We start from the raw sequence: 6,946 nt of genomic DNA, 5'->3' as shown, positions 1-6,946 counted from the left end.
CATTATCAATTAACACCCTTGGCAATATATATCCTTTGCAGCGAGTAGTGATATGTAGAGCCTTTGTAGATCCCATGCCCCTCAGAGGTATTTTATCATCATTGAAAAATATGAAGTTATTGACACTTATATTGTTAACTAGACGGTCCAGCTTGTTCACAGAGATATTATTAGCGACATAAGTTTCATTCAACACCTTTATCAACGTGCTACGATGAGTCTCTGAGCTCAAGAGCAAGGCTAGTACTGATATGCAAGCCGATTGTTTGTGTAGCTATTCTACAACGCTGTACTCATTATGCTTTAAAATTTTCAAGAATTCCCTAGCCTCGTTCTCAGTTACTGGTTCATTAACTGGTGATTCAAGCCTAGCCATATTTTCTTTCTTATACTCAACTACTGGGGTCTTTCCTTTAACGGGCTCAGTTCTTGTACTTACAGGCTCTTCTGAAGTGTAAGTCGGGTTCTCTTTTCCCGGGATTGTCATGTTTCAGTCATAATTCCAGGGATCCCTCTTACTGTTCTTATAGGGAAAAGTTACAGGTTACTGGATCATGACCCTTGGTGCAATTTGTACTCTAGCTTCATTGCTTCTTGGTTGTGAAATAATAATCACTAGGTGGTTGACTTTATAGACCTTCTCTATTGACCCTTCTTCTGAGGAGCACACATCTTTTCCTTCCGAGACTTTGGCATATTCAAAGAATTTTAGCTCCTTATTATCTATCAGATTTTGCACTAAGGCCTTGAATTCAATGCACTTCTGGATCTTATGACCTTCTTCAGTTTGAAATTCACAGTAGTTCCTCATTCTTTTGGGTCTTTCCTCTAAATCTTGTTTGATTAATCCTCCTTCTACCATTTTCTTCCAAACCCATTTTAGTGGGGTTTTTAGTTCCGCTACATTAATCTTGGTTCTCTTTCCTCCACTCTCAATTATCACATTTACCCCTTTATCAGAATGAATGGGTAATGGATTTCTTGCCACATTAGATCCCAATGGATCATCGAACTTCACAATAACCATCTTGATGAACCTTTCAATTAACTTTTTAAAAGCGGTGTAGTTCTCGATTGAGTGTCTCGTGAATCCCGCGTGGTACTCGTAATGAGCATTCGCGTCGTACCATTTGGGGAATGGAGGTTGTCAAAACCTTTTTTTTTGAAAAATAGGGATCGACTTTAAAACGAGGTATAGAGTCACCACGAATCATTTTTGTTTAGGTGTGATCGATTCACCTAATAAAACATTTTATTTTATTAAAATATCAATTTTGGCCTACAAAGTTCAAGAAAACGGGTTCGAGAGTCAGTTACGTACGAAGAAGGATTAGCACCCTCGTCACGACCAAAATTGGTACCTAATTGATTAAATAATATCCTTATGTCTAAAATTTAAAAAAGATTTTTAAATACGATCTTTTAAAACATTTGAATAACTCGAATTGGACGCTAAAATTCTCTTGTTTTGAAGGAATACAATATCACATCCAGCACATTAAGACACGATCATTTAAGCCCTCGAAACCACGATCAATTCTTGATTTCCAAAAGCTCATACATTTGAAAATTACAAAAGGATATCCGATCATTTGGTCCAACGAAAAACTGAGACCCAATACGTTAGGGCATGATTTCTTGGATTTCCAAACATAGAACATTACCTTGTTTTGAAGTTTAGAAAACACGGACAAAATTTTAAAGGAATATTTGATTATTTGGACAAACGAAAAATCGAAACCTAGCACATTAGGGCAGTATTTTTGGTTCATAAAAATAAACACCAAATTAATCAAAGATACCAAGAAAAAAACTATATTGATAAAAATCATTTTTATGAATTTATTGCAAGACATCAAAAGATGACTGAAAATAAAGACAAAAATCATTATGATTTGTTTGTTCCTGAAAATATTTTATCCCCTAACTACCGGCGAGAATTGCGAATTCGAATTTCTTTCAATTCCAGGGATAAAAATGGTATGCATAGAAATGCAGTATTTTTAAATAATGTAAAAAACTGTGGTCAAGTTTTGACTAAAAACAAACATCTTGATAGTGATAAAAAGAAACTAATTAAATTAAAGTTCTTTCTTTGGCCCAATTATCGATTAGAAGATTTAGCTTGTATGAATCGATGTTGGTTTAATACTAATAACGGCAGTCGTTTCAGTATGATAAGGATCCGTATGTATCCGCGTCTGAAAATTCGTTAATGGTACATTTTAATGGTACATTTTCCCCTATATTATGTATGTATCGTGCCGGGTATATGAAAACAAATAGATGGTCACAAGGATTGTCTTTCCTAAATTTTCAAACATCAAATATTGCCTTTGTTTTGGGAGATTTTCAAATAAACAATTGTAAAGCCGGCTTGAAGCGAATTAGTTTGACTTGAAATAAAATGAAATAATTAATTTTGAATCAATAAGTAGAAAATTACAATGCGACACTTGTGAATGAAAGGCGAAATTATAAACATGGAACAACATACATGGATAAAGTACTCTACTAATGAGTGAAAATAGTATAGACGTAAAAATGAAGAGAACAAATTAACAAACGCACAATAACAACGAGCTCACATCCAAACATTAATAATCAAATTAATGAAAGCTAGAAATAAGGCTAATAGATTAGAATAAAATATAACAAGCTTTCAAACATAGAAGATTAAAATTAAAATAATAATACAAAAGACTAATAAACAATATGCAACAATAATATATGAAGCAATATGAAAATAAAAAACCACACATAATATACAAAACAATATGGAAACTAGGAGCCAATATGATACAAAACAATTTAAAAACTATATGAAAAATTTACAAATGAATAACACATGCTAGAATTTGAAATAATTTACATGTATAAAAAACTAATAATATATGAATGATTATTAAAATAGATGTTATGAAAGAAGAAGTTTGGATCAAATAATGTACAAAATATTTTTAAAAATGAAAACATCTATTTAAAGTTGACAATATACAACCACAAAAAATAATTTAAATAATATATAAAATATGAAAGGTTTTCAAATAACAAAATATAAAATAAAATATGTTCTTAAGGAATGAATTATATACATAATAGATTTAAAAAAATATACATATAAATAGATTTAAAAGAAATTAAATATAAAATAACATGGAATTAATATTGTATATAGAATAAAACTAATTTTAACATAAACTATATATATATTATTATAAGGGTAATTTTAAATTACAGATTATACAAAAATTTAAAATGATATGATATAAAAGAGAATTTTAAAATAATGATTTTATAATTTAAAAAAATAAAAAAAAGTAAAACTTATCAAAGTAACTCAAAATGTAAAAAAAAATTAAAAAGATGAATGTTAAATGAATTTTTAAAAAAAATAATGAATTATACAAATTGAAATAAAACTAAATTAAAAGGGATAATTAATAAATAAAATAAACCAGTAAAATAGAAATAAGGACCAAAGTGCAATGCGCGTGAATGTGCAATGACTAAAAACGCAAATGTTCCCAACCCCAAAAAATAGCAACCAGGCGCAGACTAAATTGAAATGGTGCGCAAAATTTAGGGAAAAAATGAAAGAAACAGAATAGGGTTAAATTAAAGGTGGCGCAAATGGGAGGGACTGGCTGCGTAAATTACCCATTTAGGACCAGGTCAACGCGCGGATACTTTCCCCCTATGGTGCTGCTTCAATTTTTCCTTAATCCTCCTTTATTTTTTTATAACCAAACCTTTAGTTTTAAAAAACCTTATGTTCTTAACCTTTTCTGCTAGGGTTTCGCCCAAACCTCATGCTGCCGCCGGACCATCACCACTTCTTGTGGCTTACAGCGCGCACGAAGGCCTGGTAAGCATGTTCCCTTTTCCCTCCTTTCTTTATTTTTGTACACTAACAAAAATAGAAGAAGATAAAAAAAGATCTAGATGAAAATAATTTGAAATCGATTTTAAAAAAATAAGAGGGATAGATCTCCGTAAAACGAAAGGGGTTTCAACACCCTTTTATTTTTGCTATCACCAAGCAATGTTACACTCAAAATCAAACGAAAGCAAGATAAATTGAAAAAAATAAACGCAACCTTTTTGCTAATTTGATTTGATTTCTTTGGTATTCCCATATGCATGCCTCCCCTCTTTTGTTTACAATTGCCTTTATATAGCCGCAACAAAAATTAAAAATTAATTTCTAATTTTCCCCTCTATTTTACTGCTATTTTCCTTGCTGTTATTTACTGTATTGTTGTTATTTGGCTTCTTCTCGCAGGTTCGATTGTACGGAAGAGGAGCTGTGTCACAAGGCTGCTGGAGACTCCAAATATGTTGGGCCAATCGAGCCTATTTTATTTTGGGCTACAAATTTATTGCTTTTGGGTCTTAGGGTTTAATGATTAGAGTTGGGTTTAATTTAGGTTTGGGTTTGTAATGGGCTATGGACTTTTTAAAATTTTGGACTTTATTTGTTTGTTTTGTTTTTATTATTAGTTATTATTATTATTTAGTTTTGGTGTGGGCCCGTGTGAAATGGGCCTATTACAGAGGTTGCATAGGTTTCAAGTAGAAAGGTGATACCACATGTACATCAAACAGACTCTAATACAGCTATTGTATTTGACCTTTCTGTATTTAGCCTTGGGTTGGATTCTTGCCTTGGGGGCCCTGATGGCTAGTAGTTATTGTCCTTGGCGGGCCTACAGTGATTGGTTTTGATAACCCTTGTTATATGTGCTTGCATTATTCACCTCATTTTCCTTCTTTCTCGGGGCTGATCTTTTGGTGCTTTCCCCCGCGTCTATTTTACCACTTCTCACTGTATTTTCAATCATTTCACTGGACATTACTATATCTGAAAAGCACTTAGTAGCGCTTTCCAACATATGGTTGATGAACGGGGCTTTTAAAGTATTGACGAAAAGCATCGTGGTTTCTTTATCCAGAAGAGGTGGCTAGACTTGCATCGCCACCTCTCTCCATCTTTGGCCATATTGCCTGAAGCTCTCACTTTGCTTATTCTCCATATTCTGCAATGTGATTTTGTCGTGTGTCATGTCCGTCACATGACTATTTTGCTTCATAAAAGCTTGTGGTAAGCCTTTCTATGAATTGATTTTGGCACAACTCAGTTGGTTTTACCATTTGACTGCTAACCCAATCAGACAGTCTTGGAAGCAATAAATTAATAATTGGTCATTATTCATGTATCCTGTCATCCTTCGGCAGCATCGTGATGTGAGCTTTAGGACAGCTAGTCTCATTATACTTTTCAAACTCTAGAGTTTTGAACTTTGGAGGGAACACCAGATTCGGGACCAAACTCAAGTCCTTAGCATCAATTTTGCCAAGATAATCAGCATTTTCCATTGCTCTGAATTTTTCTTCTAACCATCTGCACCGATCTTTAAGTTGCTTTGGCAATTCCACTCTTGCTTTTTCCATTTCTGCCATATCATCTAGATCAAGAACAATAGGATTGGTTGGATTATCCCCCGGATTGGAACCTGAGCCTGTTTGGTAGTTCATCGGTATCGAGGTACCGACTTGATACTGTTGAGGTCTGATTGTAATGGTACCTTTCGTGAATACACATTTGGTTGTGCCTGGGCGTTTATCGGGGTAAAACATGGGGGATAAATAGGGTCCTCATTATCATCCCCTGAGTTGTCCATAGTGCTCTTCCCTTTTTCAAGTCTTCTAGCCAGCAATTGCGTCAATTGGCTTATCATACTTCTTTGGGATTCCTGTATTTGATCCCTCATCGCCTGTTGTACTTCAGTTAACTGTTCTTGCAACTGCGCTTGCATGTAACACCCCTAACCCGTATCCGTTGCAGGAGTAGGGTTACGAGGTATTACTGATCAATACACATCATTTAATATTCATATATCATACATTCATACATTCATATACAAATACCATTCAAAAATGTCATATTGTCCCTTATAAGGGCCTACGAGGCCTTAGACATGCTTTAGAAGTGTTCGGGACAAAACCGATAACATATGAAAATTTTGGAAACTTAGAAAAATTTCAACATTTCAGGGGTCACGCGCCCGTGTGCTAGCCCGTGTGAAAACTGAAGAGTATACTGACTTATGCAACACGGCCAAATCACAAGCCCGTGTGCTAAGCCGCGTGCTCAACAGGGGACATACTGACTTGTACTACATGGCCAGTCACACGCCCGTCTGTGAGATCGTGTAGAGCATACTGTTTTCAATTCAATTTCAACGCTAGGGGACACGTGGCCGTGTAACCTGACCATGTGTCACACACGGCTGAAACATACGCCCGTGTCCTTGCCGTGTGGACAAAAATAGGCTAATTGCAAAACCATTTTGCCACCCTATTTTCACATGTAAACACAAGCATAAATGGTAATGTTTTTACAACCCAATAGGCAACCATTTCATGATATTTCATACACATTTAATGCCAATTCCATATAATATTCAAATACCTAATTAACATCATGCATTATCCATTCATATGCCAACTACATATCAAGACATCATTTACACATTTTCATTCCATCTATATCCTTGCCAAAACATAGCATAATTGAACACTTATACACAATCAAAACATGATACCAAAATAAGCCAAATCACATGGCTTAACTTATACAAAAAATGTATCAAAACCATAATCTCAAGTAACCATAACTATCACCATAATAGCTAGCCTATACATGTCATATTTACAAATATCCACATGTTCAAAAGTACCAATCGGCAATTGGATAGTGTGATGTGCAACTCCGACTTGTCCGAAACGAGCGAGCTAACAAACCTCTATAAAACATGGAAAAAGAAACAGAGTAAGCTTTATAGCTTAGTAAGCCTGTATAATTCAGAATTAAACTTACCATAAATACCAAAATCAAGGCAAATAATCAAAATGTATTCAATTCAATTACCAAATGCCTAAA

General features: G+C 34.2%; 1 long non-coding RNA gene across 1 annotated transcript; it reads left to right on the top strand.

Annotated features, from left to right (window-relative positions):
• Nucleotides 1-3,457: 3,457 nt before the first annotated feature.
• On the top strand, nucleotides 3,458-4,643 carry LOC107926627 (uncharacterized). The gene is made up of 2 exons (XR_001692228.2): nucleotides 3,458-3,868; nucleotides 4,286-4,643. It is a non-coding gene; the product is annotated as an uncharacterized lncRNA (long non-coding RNA).
• The last annotated feature ends 2,303 nt before the right edge of the window (nucleotides 4,644-6,946 follow it).

Source organism: Gossypium hirsutum, chromosome A07, assembly GCF_007990345.1.
Source record: "Gossypium hirsutum isolate 1008001.06 chromosome A07, Gossypium_hirsutum_v2.1, whole genome shotgun sequence".
NCBI lineage: Eukaryota > Viridiplantae > Streptophyta > Magnoliopsida > Malvales > Malvaceae > Gossypium > Gossypium hirsutum.
The sequence above is the reverse complement of the archived record's forward strand: the minus strand, read 5'-3'. Positions and strand labels throughout refer to the sequence as shown.